The sequence below is a fragment of the Archocentrus centrarchus genome, chromosome 14 (genome assembly GCF_007364275.1).
Source record: "Archocentrus centrarchus isolate MPI-CPG fArcCen1 chromosome 14, fArcCen1, whole genome shotgun sequence".
NCBI lineage: Eukaryota > Metazoa > Chordata > Actinopteri > Cichliformes > Cichlidae > Archocentrus > Archocentrus centrarchus.
The window spans coordinates 34,610,789-34,637,214 of NC_044359.1; the positions used below are offsets into that span (position 1 = coordinate 34,610,789).

Here is a 26,426-nt window from a genome sequence, read left to right on the forward strand (position 1 = left end):
GAACTACAGCCACCTCCTTTTAATTTCAGGCATTTTTTTTAATGTTAAACAAAGATTTCAAGGATTTCACAGAAGTGGGGAAGATGTTCACAACCAGCATATTGACAAACACAGTTTGCATCTACATTTGATTAAAGGCTAAGTCAAACACCATACATTTGTTTAAACTTATAAAATTGAGATTGTACCCTGTTGTTATTTTACAAACACCTCTAATGAAAATGTATGTTGGTAAAAGTCAAATGAAATGGAGTAGCATGTGCATAAGAGACATCGAGCATGAGTGCCAGGTATTCTACAGCTACTTATCAAAAAACAGGAGGCGGGGATAGTGTAAAGGGAGACACTTGGAGGAGGGATTGTGATAAACAGTCCAAAATCTGAGCTACAGTAGGAGCGAGAACAGGAATGAGAACAGGAATGGGCCTCCTTAGGAGAGTGAAAACGTCCTTGCAGCCTTTTGAGACAGATTTCCTTGAGTGATCCTTTGCTCCAGATGCAGAATGAGACCTAGACCTAGAGGGAGAGGGAGAAGGAGAGCAAGACATGGACCTGGAATCCTCCTTCTTGCTCTTCTTCCCCTCTTTCTTGCCCTTTTTACTCTTTGGGCTGCAACTCCAGCTGCATTCCTTGTTCTTCTGAGCACTGCTGCTGCGCTCGTTCTCCTTCTCCTCCTTCTTGCTCTTACCCTTATTCTTCTTGCTACGAGATCGGCTGTGACAGTGAGAAGCTGCTCTGGAGTGGGAGCGGCTGCGACCGCTGCTTTCACTGCAGCTGCGGCTTTTGTGAGACCTGCAGCTCCTGGAATGGGACCTGGACTGGCTGGGCCTGGACGGTCCTCAATGAGGCAGATCTTTCCGCTGTTCACCTCTGTGATGTCAAGCTTCTCCAGAGCTCTCTTTGTGTCAGAGTCAGAGGTGGCAAAAGTACTGACATTTTGCACTCAAGTAGAAGTACAAATACTTGGGGTGGCTGCAGCTCAGTAGGTAGAGCAGGTCACCTACTGATGAGAAGGTCAGCGGTTAGATTCCTGGCTACTCCAGGCTACATGCCAATGTATCCTTGGGCAAGATACTTAACCCCAAGTTGCTCTCCGACGCAACCGTCGGAGTGTGAATGTGTGTGAATATTTGATAATTAAAGCACTTAGCTTAGTAAACATGGAAGTGCTTGTATGAATGGGAGTACATGGGTAAATGTAAACATGTTGTGTAAGCGCTTTGAGTGCTCAGACTGAGTAGAAAAGCGCTATATAAGAACTAGTCCATTTACCACTTGTGTAAAAAAATACTCTGGTAAAAGTTGAAGTACTGAATCAACTTCAACTTCTTTAATTTTAATAATATAAAATAATATTACATTAATCCTAGTACTCAGCTTGAATCTGTTCTGTAGGACACAAACTGTGAAAGGGAATTTAAACACAGCTCTGTTCTCTGTGTACTCCATAGTAGAGGGTGACTGTGCCTCCACCTAAACACAAACATGAGGATACTCAGGGGTTACAGTGGGATTCAGAAGGTGGAGGAACCCTAAGATCAGCTGTAGTGGCTCTGCATGGGGAGAAGAATCACAACTTTCTATTGTGAGCTCCAGTAAATGATGTTGGTGTGCAGGCTGTGATCAGCTGACCTGCCGCTGCTGCTCTGAGGTTTACTGCTCTGTGTGGATGAACTTAGCTGATCTCCATCCCCTACACTGACAGCATACAGGGTGTATAAATGTTGAATTCAGTGAATGAATCTCAGCATCAACAGTTTAGACTCAAACTCATCTCTGCTACACTTCATGTAACCTGTAACTCTCACCATGAACACAGCCCTGTGCACCAGTGCAACACAGAGCTTTACTGTAAATACAGTACAGCAAGCTGACCTGTTTATCCTGCACTAAACTGCAGCATTTTTATACAATCTTTGAATTACACAAAGTTAGCATACCTCAGTTTGTTTTGCAATCCTTACCTTTAAATCTAACCTCTCTCCTTCCCTCCTGTCCTCTTTCTTACTCTTTCTCCATCTCTGAGTGAATTTCTCCCTCTTTCTTTTCTCTCTCTGGAAATACAGCAGCTGATTTTTGTCACACTTTGTGACAAACTACAGACACTTTGTGTGTTTGCTGATATTGGTTGAGCATTTAGAAATGTTGCATTTAAAATTACCTGCCACATGTTACTCCCTTTTATTTTTGCTCCTCTTGCGAACACAACTCGGACATCTGCAGCCTGCTGTAACCCCTGATTATAGCGCTATAAATGATACATAAATTATTTGGTTTTGCCTCTTTAATCCCTTTGTATGCAATAAGCCATGGTGACGGAGGATACGCCAGTACGATTGTCTCTTATGTTTTATTGTTCCTCCATTTAGGCGCAGATGCAGTGACCGGAAATGAAAACTTTCCTCAAATATGTTAAACCTAAAGTAACGAGCCTGTTTGAAAATGTAAGGTGCGTAAAAGTACAGATATTTGTGTAAAATTTAGGGAGTAAAATTAAAATTAGTCCGAAAAATAAATTCTTAGGTAAAGATGCTTGAAAATTCTACTTAAGTACAGTAACAAAGTATTTGTACTTTGTACCTTCCCACCTCTGATCAGAGTAGAGCCTGAACTCAACCCCCCCATTCTTATGGATGTCACCTCCCCCGCCTGCATCATGTAGTCCTTCAAGTCCTGCCAGCTACAGCGACTGGAAAGATTCTCAACAATGAGCCAATAATCAGTCCTTATAGGTGGACCATATCTGTCACTTCCTTCCCAGCGTCCATATCCACCCTGTCCACCACCACCGCCACCACCATAGTCCCCTGGTGTGCTCCACAAGGACCCTCTCTCCACACAGCTCTTAGCTGTTTACGTCATACACTACATTATCAGCATCACGTGATGCTGATAATGTAGTGTATGACGTAAATTCACCAAACCCGTAGCCGTTTTTCAAGTTGACATCAAGTATTTTAAAGAACCTGCTCTCTGGTTCTGTAGCTCAACCTCCTGATATACACCCACGACTGGCCTCCACAAGAAACCCGACAGCAACCAACTCAGTTGATACATAATGATTTTATGACAATCAAAACATACAAACAAACATAACTTCAGCCTCAATTTAGAGGGCACCTCACTGGTAATTTCTCTTGGGAATCAGAAAGAATCACTCTGTTGATGCAAAGCTTTAACCTTATCTCATTATGTTGTTCTGTCTCCTTTCATTTTATATACAGTTGACTATCTCAACCTATTTGTGAGTCATTATTTTAGGTAATGTAGGCCTCGCAGCCCACATTAACTCCAAGCTGCCTCTGAAGGGTGTGAAAAATGCTCTCAAGAGCCTCAGGCTGAGTGTATTCTACCTTCACAATCACTAGCTGCTGCTGTTAAATAACTTACACATATAATTTGAAATTTGAACAGGAAAGGCAGTGACACATAGGAATGTACAAAGGAAAGTATATCAGGAATGAAGATCAGAGATGTCAAGATGTACATCATGAAAAATTATGAAACCTCCCTTCAACTGCAAATATTGGCACAAGGGCAACAGTAAACCCACCTTCTCCGATGTCACCAGCACATCTGACAGTTTATACAACAGATACAGATGATCCTGTTATTGAGATAAACCCTTGTCAGAGGTGGTATTTCATGATGAAGCAGCAGAGGGCGCACAAGTCAAATATTTGAAAATAGCACTGCTTATCATCTCCTGCCTTGAACTCAGTCATTGACAGTAAATCATTTATACCTTTATTGATATGTTGAAAATCATTTCTAAAGAACCTGAGTCATTATGGAACTTTCAACCAAATTTCTATTCTCTTAACTAGGTGAGCTTTTTTTCCTGACTATTAGATCTAGTAACCAAATTCCTGTTAGCAGATCACAGATTACTAAAGAACATAAACATAGTCCACATAGACAATTTATTGGAAATGATACATTTTTTTAAAAAGTTGGATTCTGGATTCTAGTTAAGGTAAGTGTTAGAAAGGTTACCTCTGACATGGAAGAACTTATAAATCACTGTAATGAGTTGATTCAATTGATGTAATTTAATTATTTTAGGATTTCTTTTGGATCAAACATTTTAAACTGGATAATTATCCATACAGGCAGTAGATAGAACAACCCTTAAATGATTATTTCCTCCAAAGCATTTTGCATCTTGGAGTCATTTTTGCAATGATATGTCCTTCAATATGCATATTAAACAAATATGCAAGTCTGCAGTATCTCTAAAATTAGAAACATCCTTTCTCAGAGTGATGCTGAAAAACTAGTTCATACATGTATTACTTCTTGGCTGGACTATTGTAATTCATTATTATCATGTGAAGGCATGCAGAAACCTACAGTCTTAAGCATCACACACTCGTGTTATTTAAATTTCTTCACGTTATTCTAAAAGCTCCATGAAAAGTCAGCTGTAGCAAGAGTACTGAGAAAGAGAGAGCATATTTCTCCCATATTGGCTTCTGTTCTTTGGATCCCTGTTAAATCCAGAATTGAATTTTAAATTGTTCTCTTCACATATGATGTCTTGAATCATCAGACCACATCTTATCTTAAAGACCTCAAAGTCCTATATCATCCCAATAGAGCACTTTACTCTTAAACTGCTGGCTGCATAAGGTATTTAAAGTATTTAAAAGCAGAATGGGAGGCAGCGCCAGGCCTCCTTTGTGGAACCAGCTCCCAGATTGGACAAAAGAGACAGATATCTTCTCTATTTTTAAGATTAGAAAAAAAATGAAAGTTTAGACTTGAAACTTTCCTTTTTGATGAAGCTTATAAACTTAGCAGAAAAGTAAGGAAATTTGTGTCGATTATTTCTTTCTTGTAAAAATGCTTCTTGGCAATCAATCTTATACTGTTGGAAAGCTTGTTTATTTCCCCTTAAATTTACCACGTTTTTAGGCATCTGTGGGTCGACCAGTAGAGTTCAGCATGTTGGTTTTGCCAAAGAAAAACTTCTCCACCAATCCCAAACAGCTTATTTGGTTATTGACTCTTCTTTGTTGTAGTTCATTGGATTGGATAATTGAAGTCTGAAGAAACAAGCCATATTGGCAATTTAACAATTTCACAAACAGGGGCCTGGGTAACATGTGGAAGAACCCTACACAGTCACAACAGCCTGGCACCTCCTCCTCATACTGGTCACCAGCTTGGTCACTCAGTGCTTCCCATTCTTCAACTAGTATTTGTAGCAAGTCAGTCAGTGTGGTGGTGTTGGTCACTTTGCTCAATCTGATCCCACAAGTGTTCATTGGGGTTGAGGTCAGGACCACAGCAGTCCATTTCATCCTCTCCACTCCCAAATTATGGCAAATAAGTTACAATAGAAGTCTTTCCGAAAGTGCTGTAACTAACTTTAAGAATGTAATTCCTCCATTACTATGCTCTTCAATGCCATGTGCCAACAAAGTGCAGAGTAGCTACCTAAACTCTGCTCCCAGTGAGGTAGATTATCTCATCAATAGTTTTACACCCTCACTGCATACAACTCTGGATACTGGCTCCTCTGAAAAGGAAAGCCTCATATCAGAAGTTCCTGATTCCCTGGTATAACCCACAAATGTGCAGCTTACAGCAGATAACCCTGTATAAAAAAGCCCTCCATAAAGTCTGAAGAAGCTAGGACATCTTACTATTCACCTCTAATTGAAGAAAATAAGAACAACCCCAGGTTTCTTGTCAGTACTGTAACCAGGCTGACAAAAAGACAGAGCTTGGTTGAGCCGAGTATTCCTTTAACTCTAACTTGTAATTACTTCATGATTTTCTTCAAAAATACAATTTTAACCATTAGAGAAAAAAATTATTCATAACCATCTCAAAGACACATTTTTTTGTTCGGCTGCTTTCAGCACTGCTGGTATTTGTTTAGACTCTTGCTCTCCAATTGATCTTTCAGAGTTAACGTCAATAGTTACTTCCTCCAAACCATCTACATGTTTATTAAATCCCATTCCTACTATACTGCTCAAAGAAGTCCTTCCATTAATTGATGCTTCAGTCTTAAATATTATCACTCTGTCTTTATTAGTTGGCCATGTACCACGGGCTTTTAAGGTGGCAGTAGTTAAACCATTACTTAAAAAGCCATCACTGACCCAGCTGTCTTAGCTAATTATAGGCCAATCTCCAACCTTCCTTTTCTCTCAAAGATCCTTGAAAGAGTAGTTGTAAAACAGTTAACTGATCATCTGCAGAGGAACGGTTTATTTGAAGAGTTTCAGTCAGGTTTCAGAATTCATCACAGTACAGAAACAGCATTAGTGAAGGTTACAAATGATCTTCTTACAGCCTCAGACAGTGGACTCATCTCTGTTCTTGTATTTATTTATAGACTTCAACTTGTTCATGTAAATAATGTTAATTATGGAGTTCCACAGGGTTCTGTGCTAGGACCAATTCTATTTACATTATACATGCTTCCCTGAGGCAGTATTATTAGAAAGCATTGCATCATTTTTCATTGTTATGCTGATGATACTCAGCTTTATCTATCCATGAAGCCAGATGACACACATCAATTAGTTAAACTGCAGGAATGTCTTAAAGACATAAAGGCCTGGATGACCTCTAATTTCCTGCTTCTAAATTCAGATAAAATTGAAATTCTTGTACTCGGCCCCACAAATCTTAGAAACATGGTGTCTAACAAGATACTTACTGTGGATGGCATTACTTTGGCCTCCAGTAACACTGTGAGAAATCTTGGCGTCATTGTTGACCAGGATATGTATTTCAATGCACATATTAAGCAAATATGTAGGCCTGCTTTTTTGCATTTGCGCAATATTTCTAAAATTAGAAACATCTTGTCTCAGAGTGATGCTGAAAAGCTAATTCATGCATTTATTACTTCTAGGCTGGACTATTGTAATTCGTTACTATCAGGCTGTCCTAAAAGCTCCCTGAAAAGCCTTCAGCTGATCGAAAATGCTGCAGCTAGAGTACAGACAGGGACTAGAAAGAGAGAGCAGATTTCTCCCACATTGGCTCCCTGTTAAATCTAGAATAGAATTTAAAATTCTTCTCCTCACATGCAAGGTCTTGAATAATCAGGCCCCATCTTATCTCAAAGACCTCATAGTACAGAGCATATTCCCTGAACAGAGTCCTTCACTCTCAGACTGCTGGCTTACTTGTGGTTCCTAGGATATGTAAGAGTAGAATGGGAGGCAGAGCCTTCAGCTTTCAGGCCCCTCTTCTGTGGAACCAGCTCCCAGCTTGGATTCGGGAGACAGACACCCTCTCTATTTTTAAGATTAAGCTTGAAACTTTCCTTTTTGATCAATCTTATAGTGCGAGCTGGATCAGGTGACCCTGAAACATCCCTTAGTTGTGCTGCTATAGACCTAGGGGACTGGGGGGTTCCCATGATGCACTGGGAATCTCTTTTCTTCACTTCTTTTTACTCTGTTTATACCCCACTTTGCATTTAATCATTAGTTATTATTAATCTCTGTCTCTATTCCACAGCATGGATTTTGTCCTGTCTCTCTCCCCTCAGCCCCAACCAGTCACAGCAGATGACTGCCCCTCCCTGAGCCTGGTTCTGCTGGAGGTTTCTTTCTGTTAAATGGGAGTTTTGCCCTTTTAACAGAAGTTCCTTGAGGTGACTGTTTGTTGTGATTTGGTGTTATATAAATAAAATTGAATTGAATTGAAAATTGAATGACTGTGCCCCACCAGTGGGGCGTGCCCCACAGTTTGAGAAATACTGCTGTAATAGTGATACAATTCCTTGTAGAGAGATCGGAATCAATATGAATAATGACATCAGTCATCAGTATGGAAAATTTCAGCAAAGAAGTTAAAAAGTCAGTAAATTCACTTCAGAAAGTGCTGATTTAACCAGGCTGTCAGTAAATTAAAGCACAATTTAAAAATGTTTTTAACTTCAACTTTAAAGATCTGAAATTTAAAGGTGGAGAATTTTCCTGACCACCTGTATAGAAAAGCAAACATTTAATACAATAAACAGGTGGGTAGAAAACAGCTGTTACAGTGTAGTCCACCTGCAGTAAAGTGTCTGAACTAAATGTAAGGAAAGTTTGGTTTGAAAGGATTTTCATTGTAAAAAGGCAAGGAATGTGCCACTATGCTCTTGTGAGGAGCATGTCTCTCTGTATTCTGTCCCAGCAGCCTGTTGGTCAGGACAAGTCTCCACCTTTAAACTTCAGCTTATTCAATAGGCAGTGATTTTACAAGGTGCTTAAGGCATATGGTGCCCTGCTGTGTCCACCTATTTACACAGTGAAGCAAAACTTTATTGCTTCACTGTGTAAATAGGTGAAATAGCTCAAAGGCTTTAGTAAAAGTAATCACAATTTTTTTTGTCCACTCCACCAAAGAGGTTATGCTTTTAATAGTGTTTGCGTGCATGTGTGCCTTTGTGTCATTCTGTCTGTAAACACTACAACCTGAAAAGTTTTGAAAGAATTCTGATATAACTTGAAGGGGTGTAGAGTGGGGTCATGTTAACAATTCACTAAAATTTGGATCACATCCAACAAGGTCGTCAAGGTCAACTTAATGATTTATTGGTCAAAAATGGACAAAAAGCCATATAACTTAGAACAGTATTCTTACAAGTGTGGTGTATATTGTCAAGATACAGAAAGTACCATATAAAGATTTAAACACTCATGTCACATTAAACCTCTGACTTGTTCTTCAGTGTCAATAGATAATAATGATAGATAGAGCTAATTATTGAAACTATGTTTCTTACTGCCATTGTTTGTATTGACAACATATAGGCATATAGGGAAAGATATATGGGGATTCTAAATGTCATGTTACTTTGGACTTCTGACCTATTATTCGAGGTCAAATAATGTCAAACTGTCATTCAGCCAAACTATTATAAAATGTCTTTTTTAAAACTATCCTTAAAATTCTACTTCTGTTGTCTTACTGTTCGTATTGGCAACATTTAGTAAAATATACTGGTATTTAGGGACTTTAAATAATCACATTATAATCTGCATCCAAATATCATATCATATTTGACCTCTGGTCTCACTTTTATATTTCACATCTGCCTTTCTTTCACGTGCCTTGGTGGAGGTTTGGACTCTCAGAGTGCTTTCTCTTCTTCCGTATTGGTTTCTCTTCATTGGCGCCCTGTTAAATCTAGAATTGAATTTAAAATTCTTCTCCTCGCATGCAAGGTCTTGAATAATCAGGCCCCATCTCATAGTACCATATCACCCCAATAGAGCACTTTGCCCTCAGACTGCTGGCTTACTTGTGGTTCCTAGGATACGTAAGAGTAGAATGGGAGGCAGAGCCTTCAGCTTTCAGGCCCCTCTTCTGTGGAACCAGCTCCCAGCTTGGATTCAGGAGACAGACACCCTCTCTATTTTTAAGATTAGGCTTCAAACTTTCCTTTTCATCAAGCTTATAATTAGGGCTGGATCAGGTGACCCTGAAACATCCCTTAGTTATGCTGCTATAGACCTAGGCTACTGGGGGGTTCCCATGATGCACTGGGAATCTCTTTTCTTCACTTCTTTTTACTCTGTTTATACCCCACTTTGCATTTAATCATTAGTTATTATTAATCTCTGTCTCTATTCCACAGCATGGATTTTGTCCTGTCTCTCTCCCCTCAGCCACAACCGGTCACAGCAGATGACTGCCCCTCCCTGAGCCTGGTTCTGCTGGAGGTTTCTTTCTGTTAAAAGTTCAGGACTATCAGGACAGTTCCTCCCACTGTCTCCAATGCTTGCTCGTAGGGTTTGATAGCATGATTTTGAGGACATTTCTACTGGTAATTCTGGCTATTTTAGTAGGCACTGCTGTTTTCCAGTGTTGCTGAACCTTTTTTTTTTTTTTTTTTAAAGTGGATTTAACTGGACACTATTATAAACTCTTATACAATACGAGAATGTAATCAAATTGTTTTTTAATTGTTTTGGTTTAATTGTTTTTTGGAAACTCTTCGTTCCCTGTTCCAGAACAGCTGATCAGAGGAATTTCAATCAACTCTGAGTATGTTCACCCTGAGTTAGAGTAAGGATAGAAAGTCATGATCAATGGAGCTCCGATATCAGGATTCACTGTGGCAACAGGTAAATAAACCCAGTGGATCAAGGAACATACATGACAGTGTGAAGCATGACGAGTCACTTTAATCAGCTTGGCCCACTCTGTCATCATCATCATAGACAGAACAACATTTTGTTATGAAATATATGATTTCTTTCATAATGTCATTGTTTACCCAACCTGAATTTTCATCAGATGAAGATGAATCCCGATTTTACATTTGATTTTGTTTGTTTTTTTCTTCCAATTATTCAGCTGCAGCCTTAATGACAAAATGCAGGATACAGAAACTGGAGATAAAACTGTGGAGAAACCGCTCAGACTGAGTTTACTGACAGACCTGTGTATTAGTGACTGAGACAGCAGCATAGCTGCCTTAGTTTCTTATTTAATGAAAACTGTTTTTGTTATAGTTTATAACAGTTCAGTTTATGAACATTTAATAATTATTCAGTAAAAATTTAATATATTGATGGAATAGCAACCTCACTTTATTCAATTTTAATGGAGAATTTCTTTATTTCTGCCATTAGTGGATAAAAATACATAATTAGATTTAGAGAAAAACTGCTTGAATGTTTCCAGTTTAATTTTTTCTAATCTGATCTAATATCAGCTTCACTGATAGATGACGGCTCTCTGACAGCTGTCAATCACTGTTAAAGGTCAGAGTTCAGTCATAGTTTCATATTTTGCTGAAAACATACAGGGCAGCTTTCCAAGTGTTATGGTTCTGGACCGTTAAGCCCATGTTTTGTGTTTTGTTTTTTCATTGTTATATATATTCTGTGTTATGAGTGTGCTTATGATTTTTGATTCTTAGTTTGTTATAATTGTAGTTATTGTGTTTCGTTCCTGTTTACTTTTGTCCTTGTGACTCCTGCGTCTTTGTGTTGCATCTTTAGTTTTACTTCCTGTGTTGTAACAAGTGCCTGCCTTGTTTCCATGTATACCCTACTCTTACCTGTCTCTGTGTTTTATCCTAAGCCCTCATGTGCAAAGACAGCTATGTCCATATATCAGCCTGTCCTGGTGTCAAGTTTGGATGTGTGAGTCTGTCTTCCAGTGTTGGTCATTTCCTGTCTTATTGTGATAGGGTTTCATGTGCATTGAGTTTAGTTTTGCTTTCCTTGTTTCATCAGTGTTTCCACTCCTCTCATTACCATATGTGTGTATATATATATTGGGCCTATTCCAAAAAGCAGGTTTAGCTAAAAACTACTCTGAGTTCAAACATACTCTGAATTTCAGGCACCATAATGTTCAAAATGTTGACAACATTTAAGCCACTTTAAATTTCAAGTGTTAAAATCATTTCAGCCTCGTCTTCACTCAAACATTCACATCATCTCCAAGATCCAGACATTTTTTTCATCAATAACTTTTTACAATGTGACAAATGATTGATCATTATCATTGATCAGTGTGTTCTGCATCTGAACCTTTATACAGACCAGGGTGATGTAAACAAAGTATTTACTACAGTAAATTTTTCAGAGGCACTGACTGACAGTCGGACAGCTGCAGCTGGGCTGATTATTAATCCGTGACATCATTGCTGTCTCCGTCCTTACAGCCCGTTGACGAGTGAACAACTTTAAAAGTTCTCATGTGGGAGGAGAGAGGAGGAGGTTGAGGAGGCACATGAAAAATCAAGTGTAACTTTGTGATTTTCCATTTCATCATCTGTTAAATCAACCAACTCACACGAGTCTCTTTGATGGTAATACGTCATCAATGGGAGACGGCTCTCACAAGTAGTTTTTAGCAGATGACTGATTAGGGGGCATAAAAACATCTCTGGCTCATCATTTGATGAAGCACATCTTCAAAAATAAAATTTTTGTTGTTTCTGTGGGGATTTAAAATATACCTATGCAAAATAGTACATTGGTAAAGTGCTTTAAAACAGACTGTAGATCGGTTTTGAGCATTAAAAGGTGGTATTTCCCTCATCACACCACCCGACTACCTGGTGATGTCTTCATGCGTGTCATCAGCAGAAGCAGCTGTAGAATCACTACATCCAGCAGAGAGAGCTGTTGCATCAATACACCCATGATCACTGGAGAGCACTGTAACATAAATATGCCCACCACCACCACTAGAGGAAGCTGTAGCATTAACAGACATTGCATCAATGTCAGATGGACCAAAACATAATGTACCAGAGGTGTTCTATTGGATGTCATGCGAGCATGGGGGGCAATTGAATCAATCCCCTTATTCTCCAGAAACTTTTAATGAGGCCTGGCATTATCATACACCAGGAGGAACCCAGGACCCACTGCACAAGTGTAGGATCTGACAATGGGTCCAAGGCTTTTGTCCTGATACCTAATAGCAGTCAGGGTGGACTACCTGTGTAAACCTCTGTAGGTCTCAGGTATCACCTAATGCTACCAGTAGTCACACACAGTCAAATCCAAAAGTAGTGAAAAAAGCAGTCAGAAAAGACTGAGGGAAATGGCAGTGGCCTCCATCTGTAAAACCATTCCTGTTTGGGAGGTTGCCTCATTGTTGCCCATCTAGCGCACCTCTTGTTAATTTCATCAATACCAAAGCAGCTGAAGCTGATTAACAGCACTAAAAGTCCACATTAGGAGGTGGGGTGGCATAAAACACCATATCACTAGACCCTCAACTGAAAGACAAAAGTTCAAATTTAAAAAGCTGCTAGATTACGTTTAAGAAATGCTCATTATTTGGGTTAAAATAGAGTCTTTTACAATTAGCACCTTTTACTAACTCTAAACTCTTAATGCCTGCTGAACTCTGTACCATCCTGCACATTATAAAATTATGCTGAAGGTGAACAGACATCAATGATCAATGTTGGTGGTGAGCAGGAACATTTTCAATTCTCTCTGGCAAATTAACTAGCAAGGCAGACAAGAAACAATACAGACATAGATATATGCGGATAAGAAAAAATGACAGCTAAGAGGAAGAGGAAATTCAACCCAATACAAACAGGGTTTTTATTAACTGACATGTAAGGTGTGATATGTGGTAAAACAGCACACATTTTAAGGGCAATGTCAGCAGATGAAAAAAAAAAACAAATGGAGAAACATTGTAAAAACAGCTGTTCGATGGCTTTGCCACAAGTCAGTCAATCCATTTTCTTCCACTTAGCAGCAGCCTAAGCAGAGAAACCCAAAGCTCTTTCTCCCCAGCGACCTCGTCCAGCTCATCCAGGGGGACACCAAGGTGCTCCCAGGCCGGACAAGAGATTTTATCTCTCCAGTGTGTCCTGGGTCTGCCCTGGGGCCTCCTCCCAGTAGGACATGGCCAGAACACCTCACCCAAGAGGCACCCAGGAGACATCCTACTCAGATGCTCAAACCACCTCAACTGGCTCCTTTCAATGTGGAGAAGCAGCGGCTCTTCTCTGAGCCCCTACTGAGGGTCCACCCTTCAGAGGAAGCTCATTTCTGCCGTTTGTATCTGCGATCTTTTTCTTTTGGTCACTAATCAAAGCTTGTGACCAGTTCCAAGTTCCAAGCACACACAAGTATGACACACAGTGAAATGCACATGAAATGTTCCAAATGGCTGTATAAGAGGAATTGAAGATGTAAATAGAAGACATAAGTATAGGATAATTCCTATCAACTTTTTTTTGGAATAATCAATACTTAACATAATTAACCAGTAGCACAACCATGGTCTAGCAGTGAGTGTTGAGTAGTGGGTCCACAGAAACATGACTACTGGGTGGGGTGGGCTTAAGTTGTACTGTCATTTAGCAATGTAGCAAACATGCTACATATTTTTTTCCTCACCCTTCAGCTGAAGTGCTGTTCAGCCACAGTCCACTCAGTGTTTCATTACAGCCATTTGCAACGTTAATATTGCAGCATCACTGCTAATGAAAATGGTTTCATCTTTATCCATTAAGATTGTATTTTAAACACTTCCTGTAATACATTTTGGAATATCTGTTTCCAATTTTTTTGATGGCTATTCATCTTTCTATAGCATTTGCTATCAGGGGATTTTTCATCAATCCTGTCCATCAGTGGATGATTGATTTTAAATTTAAGCAATGTAAAATAAAATAAAATAAATAAATAGTTGACCACCATTCATCCACCACAGATGCATTATCTGTTGTGCTAGACATAAATGTTACTGATGCTCAGGCTGGACAGCACACTGTTTGTGTGAGTGGTTGTCCATGAGTGCAGTATAGTCCATAAGGCCTGATGGCTTGATGTGTGGAGTTAAGGAAGATTGTCAAATAATCAATTTTAGTCCAGTGACTTACTTTTTGGCAAACAGCAGTGTTGGGATTTGTCTCTGATTTCTTCAGTTGATCCTGGGGATTTTATAGACACATGTCTTGACTGCTGTTGCAATTTACTGAACTTCATGGCAGCCAAGCTTGGCCTCGCTGCTTAATGATTTCTTTCACTGCATATTTATCTATCGAGATGGCAGGGTTTTTCAAAACAGAGTGACACTGATAGCATATCAATAATTTATCTGGTGGCCAATAAAATGAACTGTCTGATTCATATAACACAGAGAAGTGGCTGAGTTTGCAGACAATTAAACTTTATAATAATAATAATAATAATAATAATAATAATAATAATAATAATAATAATAATAATAATAAAACACCTGTTTTTCCTGATGTTACCAGTTCTTAGGATGCAGTAATGACTCAGCTGGACACAATGGTCTCAAGCTTTATTACAGTAAAGTTAGTAATTCATTTAAATGGAACTAAATAGACTTCCATTTATATTTCACTTTTCTAGTTTTACTGACCGCTATAAGCTGGTATGCAGCTTTTGATGTGCCAGCTCACTGAGAGGACTCAGAAATAAGACACATCTAGTTTCATGAGATTTAAATGAACAAACTTAAGAATATTTTATAACCACAGTATATTGAGCTAAGGCAGGTTGAGCAGCACAGGTAATTATCTAGTCACAGCAAAAGGTAAGTTTCTTGTCACTGAAACTGGTAATTTTTCATTATTTTCACTAAATTCACTTTTTCTGGAGAGCTTGTACATTTCCAAGCACAAGTTTCCATTCTTCTTTCTGCAAGCTCTGCTCTGGGTTTCAAAGTTTCCATAACTGTTTTGTTTTTCAGAAAGTGCGTGGCAGAGTGAGTAAGGCTTTCCCGCAAGGAAATACTCCAACAGATACACCAAACAGGATTCACTAGGAGGAGGAGGATGAGAACAAGATGAGCATGTACAAATTGTGATTTACAAAGATAAATAAGAAGATGAACATACCAAATAGTAAGTATCTTGAGCAACACTACAATAGGAAAGAAATTAACAGTCCAAGTTTAAACAGTTACAGTGATTGGGAATGGAAAGCAGGTGCCAGAACCCTCCTTTGACCACCACACTTCTGGAAAACACTGGTTAGTTCCACACATGCTCACATGCACATGGACAGAGGAGAGAAAAAGAGAGTCAAAGAGGAGTGACAGATAAAAGGCAGATCTGGATCTGGAGGACGTGAGGACCATGACATTTAGACTGTAGAAGCAATACTTGAGCTAGAAGTAAGGGAGGAAACAAGCACAGGAAGAACATGAAAAATGCCACGCAGAAGTGAACAGGAGATTCAAACTCAGAATCTGTGAGGCAGTAGTCCTAACCACTACACGACTGCGCTGCCCACAGTTGAAATGGTCACAGTAGTTCATAAAGCAACGAGGTGGCATCTGATAATATATAAGAGAACTGACAATGCTGGTAGTTTTAGTCTTTTGTTTAAAACTTTTACTTGTCAATCTTCTTCCAGCATGGACATAGTCTATTCAGTATTCACAAATAGGTAGCAGATCAGTTCCATTGTAATTCAAATGTCTTTAAGCCATGCCTTAATTCTACAGAAACAATTTCTACAGAAATAAGAGGTTTATGTTTGTTAGCTCATTTTAATTTCAGTGCAAAACACATGTGTGAATTATAACAATTAGTCCATTAATCAATTAGCTGTTTGACAGAAATTTGATGAGCAACTATGTGATTAATTTTTAGAAAGAAAAAAAAATGCAAAACATTATATTGTTATTCAGTCCTGGATTTATATATTTTGTGGGTGTGTGAAAATTCATGCTCCCAAGTTTTTATGGTAGTTTCATTTTAATGGAGAGAGACAGAATGTCAACCAAAAAAATGATGCAGCGTGACTAAAAAGTCTTTCCTTTATCTCGGAGAAGAAACTGTAAGTTCAGGCCCATCTTTGCCAAGTGATGTGGGGTGGTTTTCTCTGCAGGTGTGTTGTTAAGATCCTCAAACCATCCAAAAATAATTGTTTAATAAACTTTAAACAGTCACTGAACACTGGTGATCCTACTGCAATATTTACCTGAAGTGCCCTCTATTACACCCAGCTACCTGTATTACATCCATCTATTCCACTGCTACCTATGCCACTTTTAATAGGATTAGGATTATTAGCTCTTTTATTTATTGTTTCTATTTATGATAGAACATACTGTAACTCTGATTTTAATAGTATAACTGTTTTGGATCACCACTCTCTTGTGTCTGTGCCTACAATCACAATGAAGTTTATCGTTATCTTTAAGAATCAGTCCTGGATGCATGTTTAGCAGAGTCCAGTCCAGTTTCTGAACTAGCTCGCCTGCACTTCTGACCCTTCATCAACTGAACATATTTGGTGCATCTTGAAATAAAAAATACATCAAAGAAGACCCAGGAGTGTTGAGCAGATAACACCAAAAGACAAAAACAAGACAACACTCCACTCCCCAAAGTCCAGCAACTGGTCTCCTCAGTTCCTAGATGTTTATGGACTGTTATTAAAAGGTAAATTATTATTAAAAATTGATGATTCAGTTTCCCTCCCAGTTGCAAAGTGCAATTGTAATCACACCATCAACTCAGATCAAAACCTCTGGACAGAAATATGTTTAAATATCTTCAAAATGACTAAAAGTCCCAACATACAACTTATACTGTCATGGTCCTGGGCCGTATGCCCAGTGTTTTGTGTTTTTTTTCCCCCCTTATGATTCTGTTTCATTGTGTTTCTAGGTTTCTTTATTCTCTAGATTCCTATTTTGTATAGTGTTCTGTATTTTGTTATTAGTTTTAGTTATTTATATATTCCTGTTTTCCCGTGTCCTTTGTTGCAACGTCCTCATTGATTTGCTTCCCGCTGTGTGCGCTCTCATCTGTCTGTCTGTTAAAGTGAGTTTCCTAGTGTTTCAATAATAAAAGCTAAAATTAAGTTAAGCTCTGTCTGGAGTCCCGCTTTGGGGTCCTCGACCTGCTTGCCACAGTGGTACACGACAGAGCATCACAACCAAGATGGACCCCATGGTCTCCAATCCGTTCAGTGGCCCTCGCCTGGCTTTTGGGGACCTACCCGATTGAATGGTCCCTGGCAACGTCGCTCACCTCCTCCACCTAAGCCACGGGAGATCAGAGTGGGCGGACTCTTACTCGCGCCCTCTTCTCCTTTGCCATCAGTGTCTTGTTCAAGGAAAAAGAATTCCAGGCAGAGGTGGAGACAGTTTTCACCAGAGACTTGCGGTTTGACGCTGCTGGAGTCATTCGCCAAGTTTTTGGGCTATTATGGCCCCTTGCCACCTAGCACTTCTGCCTCAATGCCACTGTCCGATCCACCAGAGGTGCTTCACCTTCTCCAGCTTTTCCTTCCCAGGCGAGGTAAGGTGCCTATCACCAGCATTCCTCACGACAGCTGGAGATGTCTTTTTGACCCTCATCTGCTGATTCTGGGCTCCCTGAGATTCCAGCTGTCATGAGCGAAACAGACATTTTCCTTTTTTCTGTCTCTGAATCAGAAAGACTCATGAAAGAAACTTCTGGGGTTTTTGCTCTGAGAAAAAAATGCTGCTTCCTGATTCTGAGTCAGTTTATAATGTCTTATGTCCTATGTCAGTGACTGCAAATTTTGAAACTGTGGTTGATTTAACTATGACTGTGTGTAACGTTGCTAAGTTGGCTTATTCTTAGACCTGTTGTGGGGTTATCTAAGCCTGCCTCCACATAGACTGCTGGTGTTTTTCAACTACAAACTGAAATTTGTATTCCTGGCTCTGAACCCTTTCATTATGTATCGCTGCCTGAGCTTACAAGCAGCCCCAGTCATCTGAGGAAGTGGCTGCGCATCCTGCAGAGTGGTTCCAGTTTCCTCTTCAGTTGCCAGACCAAGGGGTGCAGGCTCTGGCAACTGAAGACTAAAGTTAAGCTCTGTCTGCTTTGAAACTCAATCTGTCTGCCACAGCGGTACGTGACACTTATACTTATGGGGCCTGGGGTGCTTTGGGTGGCAGGTGCTGGCCCTCAGCCGGGTGGCTGGTCTCATCTGTGGGGCTCAGGGTGCCGGGTCTGGGGCCCTATAGCCTAGTGACAAACTGCCAAAAAGTGATTTAGTCTTCGAGATACCCCTACCGGAGGTAGAACTAAACCCAACCATGTTTTTCCTCATCTCTGAGGTCTCCTCTATATGAAATGGATTCTTGGCCAAAAATATTTTACTGCCAAGATGGTTAAATTGATAGATATTGTTATATACCTCAAAACTAAAAAAGAGCTCAATTACAGCCTGTCCGCATGGAGGTTAACACACAAAAACTGATGTAGATTAATAACACAAGGCCTGAGAGCTTTCAGAATAGGCATGTATGTAGTCAGGATTTTGCTTTACCCACTAGAAAAAACTGTATGGGAATATCTTAAAGTATGGGGTAGACAGAGACCATGGAACACATACCTAAAATAGGCGAACGTCGAAAAAAATATATCTATGCAAAATTTTTCATTTACTTTGTAACTGCTTTGTTAGAGATTGTCATAGAAACACATATGATGGCTTGTTGGAAAGGTGAGGTTGTGCTGAATCCATCAATACCAAATATGTAAATGTAGCATGCATAATCAGGTTTTTAAGTCACTTAATATATTAAGTGCCCCAACTGAAAGAAAGTGAAGTATTGAGAAAATTATGCTGCATGTATTGTCATATAACATAGTAGGCTTGTTGAATTAATGTGCATGGTTTATAAATCCAGCAATACCAAATATGTAAATATACCATGCAAAGTCGTTTAAAAATGTGTGATCTGTCCCAAATATAAGAATATACTGCATTTCATTGCAATATACTAGACTGTACTGGTAAAATCACCAGAGATGAGTGAGTACGACTGGAAACTACAGGAGAGGATAACAGTTTGGTCTTGGTGGGCTTTTTAATAAAACTATAACTTAAGGACACACAGTATAAATCAAATTCCTGACTTAAATCAAACAAATGGCCCTTTGACAAAACAAATGTGGAGGTCGAATTCCTCCTTTCCTTGCTGCAGTGTGGGGCTTTTAGCAGCAACCAGAACACATGCTGCTTTTGGTAGTCATTCTAGGGGTAGGCCATCTCCAATAGCTACTTTGGTGAAGTCAACTCCCCATGATGTCACAAATGAAACACTGAAATTTGTATTCCAATTTGGTCATCAGTGACCAAATTGGTCATATTTGGACAGTTTGAGAACGAGCAGGAGCAGAACTCTGTGCATGTCAAGCCGACTGACAGACACCGACATTTGCTGATCTCTCTGCAGTTGCCATCCTTACAGTATAGGTGTGTGAGGTCACGGACCTCTTTAGGTGCTGGTGGCTTCTGATACATGACAGGTTCAATGAACCCATCTTCCCTGAGCCTCCATCCTCTACCCACTGGGTCCCAGAGGACAGGTTTGGGCAGGTGGCTGTGACGCCATACTGCTGCTTGGTATAAAGCTCTCTGCACGTGTTGTGAAAAGGCATCCTCAGTGGGGGGTAAATTAGCTGCTGATGAATCTGTGGTAGATGATAGTATGTACCTCAGGTCATCCAGGTTGATGCAGAGACATCCATCCTCCCTTTTCTTTTGGCCATATAGGAGGAGGGCATACTTTCTTGCCACAGGCAAAGCTTCCTCAAGTCTTCCAGGCAGTCCAAACTGACCCATTTCCTTTAACTCACTCAGATGGACCTTCAGCCTTGTGAATGCTGTACTCTTCCCAATTCTGTACAAGCTGCTTGTGGTATCACAACCTGTAAGGGCATGGCATGCTGGTAAACACTCACAAAAAGCTGATTCAAGCTTCTGAGCAATCAAACAGATTGGGACACGTCGTTCTTTTAGGCCAAGTCAGCTTCACGCTCTGAACGAAGGATCCTTAGCAATAGATCAGCACCATTTAGAAATGTTAACCAGTATCCAAATGTTGCTGATTGCTTAACTCCCTCATTTGTGAACATCTGGATTCTCTTCTGGATTTCATGGAGTTCCGTCTCCACTTCACAGATGAGCTGTTGAGCAGTGGCCTTATTATTAGCTTGAAATGCATGCTGTACATTTCATAGGAGTTGTTCTTGTGCTTCAGTCATTGCACACTGGTCTTGTTTTCCAAGCCACAATTGCATGGCTTTCCAGAAGAGCCTGAACAGAGCCTCAGAGACTAGTTTTATGCTTCTTACTCCTCTTGCCAGCTGTTTCCCTTGAAGCAACTGGCGAGCTGTTCCTTCTGCATACACAGATGACTCAGTTAGTATGTCAAAGAGTCCTCCATCGGAATAGAGCTTTCCAATGCTTGCAAGGTAAGCCATCGTGATGTGCATACCTCCGAGTCTCATTGTGATCTTTCCTTCTAAGGATGGTGGTTTGCTCCACAAGATCTGTTGTGCTTTACTATAAATAGCAAGGTCTGCAGTCACAAGAATATGGTGCTGTCCCAGTTCTGCAGCAAGCTGCACAAGTCGTATCATAGCAGTATAGATGGTGGACAAGTCTGAGGGTGATTCTCTTATGAAGGGCATGTAGTGTGCACTCGCTATTGGACAAGCAGTGTCTGATATGAAGGAATTGAATGCAGACCATGCAGGGACATGCTGCTGATTATCAACTACTTTTCTGGCCAGCTTCCATACCAGATCTCTGTCTTCAGCTGCTTTAGCGACAGTTGTGCTTGAGTGCAGTAACTCACGCTTGGGAAGCTCAGGTGGTTCTGGACGCTTTGTAGATTTGATGTATCTGTAATCACAATTAAAATAAAGGATGACCTTGTGAATATGTAAACTAAATATGAACTCTTACAGTACTTGCCTAACTCAAGACCTTGCAACATGCATGTTACTGAGCATTACACCTACCCACTAATTTGCAGCAGTTTATGTGATTAAGTCACTACCATGACATGAAAAAAACAGAGTAAAAAGAATATAGAAAATGTACCTGTGAATTCTATCTCCATCCGTGTCGAAAGTGGTGAGAGATCGCTCTGGAACCCGTACTAGGCATTTATCTGCAATGGAGACTTGGCCTCTTCGGAACACAACAGAAGCCATTGCATGGGTTGTATGCTTTCCGTCAAGGGTGTCTTCATTTTGGTCAAAGTTGTCAATGGCTGCATCAACAATTCCATGTTCAGTGCCTCCAGTCAGGCCACTTGGGATGTAGACACCGCTCTGTGTCCTTGATAGCTGGTCTGCAGCCACAGATGTGAGGAAGTGCCTGACTTCTGTTTAGGAAACACAGTGCCCCATTGCACTGAGCTCATCAATGAGTGCCTTACTACCGAACTGATGATGTATCAAAATGGCAAGTCCCAGTGTGATGGGTGTATGGATCTGACAGCTCTGTGCAATGAGATTATGACAGATGGTAATCACACAGAGATTGTCCTTTGAAGCTGGGTTTTCACCACATGTTTGGTGATCTCTGTGGGCATGTGAATCAACACACCAGTTCACAAAGTCATATAGAATGTTGGGAACATACTTGCTGCATTGGAGACATGATAGATGATCACTGCTGACATATAATTGATGGTCATGTTCCACTTGTTCCATACTTTTCTTCAGTATGCCTGCAGCCCTGTGTAATATTTGTTTTTCAGAAAGACTCTGACTTGTCTGTGGAAGTGTTGTCTCATGGTCTTCTGTGTTTTCTGTGAGTTGAGCAGCTTCCTTCACTGCATAACCTACAGGCATATTCTCTGCGCACACCAGATCGGACTTCCCTGGACGTGGAACAAATGCCAGCCTGTCTTGATAATGTTGGATCAGCTTTTCCTTTAATTTCCATGATCTAAATTTGTTGTGATGGACCACAATCCCATCTTCTTCCTCAGACATACTTTTCAGTATGTGTTCATAGGTATCATTTAAAGATTGTAGAGTCCTTACTTTCATAGCTTTGGACAATATTGTTTTCTCAATGTCTTCAGTGAGCTTGATAAATGCTTTGTCATAGACATTAGTCTGCTTTTGTGATTCCTTACTTCGTCTGGCAGCAGCTATGTTTCGTTTGGAGATGTAGTGTGCCAGGCAACTTTTATGATATTTGGCATCATAGGCAAACAGGTCTGGGCATGAAAGCAGCCGAAAATGAATATCATCATCAAGTCTTTCAACAGCTGCTTGAAGAACCTTGTCTCTGGTACCTGCACCTGTACCAGTTGAAATGGGAATCAGAGGTTCTGGTCTAATAGTGGCCTTCCCGCAAATAAAACAGTCTCTCCGGATGTTAAATGATGATGTATCTGTCCTGCTTTGTCTTCTTGTTGCAGAGGTACTCTCGCTCTCAACACTTGTAATTTGTTGCTTGCTGATGTTTTTTACTGCAATAGTTTGCTCTGCATGCAACATGATAAGATACTTTGATTTTAGATGATAGTATGTCATCAATATATGGAGCCAGACTTTTGTGGACCTCATCATCTCTTTGCTGAGCAAGGTTAAGTATGTGCTGGAGGCCCTCTACTGTAGGGTTTTGAATATATGGATCTTTTTTCCTGCCTTTGTCTAAATGTTTCCCACAGATGATACAAAGATTTGGATCCAACACATAATCCATAATTCAAGAAACTAGAAAGGAGAAACAAAACACATATAAGAATCTGCCTTTTCATACATGTGTGAGGAGAGGTTGAATTATAGATGTACTCTCACTCTCTTTTATTGTTAGCATGGAGAATTGTGCTTATTCAAACCTACTATGAAGGAGAATTGCCTTCTTATCTAGGCTAAGCAGTTGCTATAGCTAGGTGATCTGGATAGCTACATTTGGCAAAGCCAGTCACAGCATTTTCACATAATATTTGCAATGATTTTACCTGTTAGGTTTGGAAGAAGACAATGATCTGATGTAGCTGAATCCATTCAGTAGCCTAGCAGTTGTCAGTTCACTGTAGACAACAATACTCTCAGGGTTTTTACAAGTTTGCTATCAAAGCCACGATTAGCTCCGTCCACACCCGCTTGTCATCTGATAGCCAGGGGGTTTCTTTCAGTTGGGGCACTTAATATATTAAGTGACTTAAAAACCTGATTATGCATGCTACATTTACATATTTGGTATTGATGGATTCAGCACAACCTCACCTTTCCAACAAGCCACCATATGTGTTTCTATGACAATCTCTAACAAAGCAGTTACAAAGTAAATGAAAAATTTTGCATAGATATATTTTTTTCGACGTTCGCCTATTTTAGGTATGTGTTCCATGGTCGCTGTCTACCCCATACTTTAAGATATTCCCATCCAGTTTTTTCTAGTGGGTAAAGCAAAATCCTGACTACATACATGCCTATTCTGAAAGCTCTCAAGCCTTGTGTTGTTAATCTACATCAGTTTTTGTGTGTTAACCTCCATGCGGACAGGCTGTAATTGAGCTCTTTTTTAGTTTTGGGGTATATAACAATATCTATCAATTTAACCATCTTGGCAGTAAAATATTTTTGGCCAATAATCCATTTCATATAAAGGAGACCTCAGAGATGAGGAAAAACATGGTTGGGTTTAGTTCTACCTCCGGTAGGGGTATGTCAATATTTTGGGGGCATTATCACTAGCCTACTAGGGTTGCCCGGCTCCTGGTGGGGTCCCTGCCTGCGCTGGCGTGGTCTGTGCTGTTCTGGGCACACCACTGGGTGGGATGGGTTGGCCCAGATGTCTGGTCTGCGCTTCATGGATTCAGAAGTGCCTCCAGGATGGACAGGGTGAGGCATTCAGGTGAGGGAGCAACCATCATGAGGAAGTTAGGCTGGGCCCGGGGTACCATGTTTACGACTCAGGCCAGTTTGTCTTGTCCTTTGTGTCTATTGCCAATTGAATGGGTGTCTTGTGTTACCCTCTAGGCTACCCTCTGTGGTGGGGCAGTGGTGATGACCTCGGGGGTGTTGTCTCTGTAGGCCCCGGGTCCACTTCTCCCTGGCATGAGCTGGGATGTGGCAAATCAGGATGCCCACTGAGCCAGTTGACAGCTGGCTCTATTCTTCCAAGGGTTGTCTTCTTCCTTCCCAGTCCTATGCATGTGTGGAGCCGCATGGGCACTTGCCTCTACTGTAAATTGCATTATAGTCATTATGATTCACAACACATCATTATACACACAGGCCCTTGGGGAGGCAGCTATGTTACCTAGAGGTTGATGAGGTGGGGCTGCTGAGGTGACACAACTCACAACTGTCTCACAACTGGAGGGGGAGGGGTGGTCGGATCATCCTACACCCCTATTTCCTACACCACCACCCCTGTTGCTAGTACAGTCACTAAAAGGTCTCTGAGTCAAATGGAAAGTTGATTTTGCACCTTACTATAGCTATAATTAAACACATGACATTAGTATAACCTCTCACTCCTAAAAAATTTAGGAAATTTCAGTCACTAGATGTGCAAAGCTGGTGGAGACATACCCCAAAAGACTTGCAGCTGTAATTGCAGCAAAAGGTGGTTCCACAAAGTATTGACTCAGGGGGGCTGAATACTTTTGCACACCGCACTTTTCAGTTTTTTATTTGTAAAAAATGTTTTGAATCATGTATAATTTTCTTTCCACTTCACAATTGTATACCACTTTGTGTTGGTCTTTCACATTAAATTCCAGTGAAATATATTTATGTTCATGGTTGTAATGTGACAAAATATGGAAAAGTTCAAGGGGTAGGAATACTTTTGCAAGCCACTGTATATACACTTCATTCCACGTACCTGGTGGTGGAGTGCTGGCTTCTCCAAAGCTCACTACTGAGCCACTCCAGTGGGCCATGGTCTGAACACAGGGTGAATGGGCAATCCATATGTATAGTACTGAGTGCCTGACCCCTGGGATACCCAGGCCCTTGTTTGATGCATCAGTCTGAAAGATAAAAGTGAAAAGGGACAGAAGTTGAGAGTGTAGAGCAGGGATTTCCCACAGAGGGCCTATTTCACCTTCTGAAAGGTGCCACCTGGCACTGTTCCATCCATTGGACCAGATATGAGGTACCTTTCTGGGTGAAGTTAGTTTGGGGGCTGGTCAGATCTGTAAAGCTTGGAAGGAACCTCTAGTAGTAACCAGCCAGCCCCCCACCTCCCCCATCCGGGCCATAGATAAGCTGCAATGGCAGAAGTCTTGTCCATTTGAGGGGTCACCTGCCCACTGCCCAAGTGGTACCTCAAATACGGTGCACACGTCTTCCTCTATGTGGTCTACCTCATCAATATAAGTTGTCTATTTTGTATAGTTCCTTTATTACTATTATTTTTATTATTATTATTGGTTTTTTTATGCTCTTTCTTTTAAATTAGAAGAGTGTTTACTGTGCACATAACAATAAATCACTCTTGAACCTCTTGAATGATTTCCAGCTCTTCACTGGTGGTGTGACTCTTTTCTGTGTCAGATAGATCAGCATGATCGCTGATAGTGAGAGGTTGAATCTGAGTCTGTGATATTCATCATGATGGAGCTGCTAACTAAAAAGTAATTAAGCAAGAATGTGAGTGGTGTACCGGTGGAAAGAAGGTGTAATCCCTCAGAGTGGGGTGGTGTGAATGCCAAGCATCACAAAGACCAAAATCCTTCATGTATTGTTCAAGAATATCTGCAGACTGCCATTTCCTTTGACTCACTGTTGTACTGAGCCTGTCAATATCTGCATTAAATGCCAGGTTAAAGTCTCCTCCTATTATAAGTGAAGTGTCAGAGTGATCAGGAATGGAAGAAAGCATGAAAGAAGGAGGGGTCATCCACATTTGGTTAATACATAAAAATCCATATTTTGAGTAGATAACTTAAGTAATATAAATCTACCTTCTGGATCTTTTGCAGTGTTGATAATGGTGAAGTTTATCTTTCTGTTAATATGGCTACGCCTCTTTGTTTGGAGTTGTAGCAGGCTGAGTAAGTGTGAGAGAACTGTAGAAAGGTGTGTGTGTGTGTGTGTGTGTGTGTGTGTAGTGTGTGTGTGTGTGTGTGTGTGTGTGTGTGTGTGTGTGTGAGTGTGTGTGTGCACAGATGTTTTGGACATATGTGTCTCCTGTTGAAAGGCAATGTCTGTGTAAGTCATTTAACCAATT

General features: G+C 40.4%; 1 pseudogene; it reads right to left on the minus strand.

Moving 5' to 3' along the window:
- Positions 1-308: 308 nt before the first annotated feature.
- LOC115791498 (uncharacterized) lies at positions 309-25,334 on the minus strand (annotated as a pseudogene).
- Between the last annotated feature and the right edge of the window lie 1,092 nt (positions 25,335-26,426).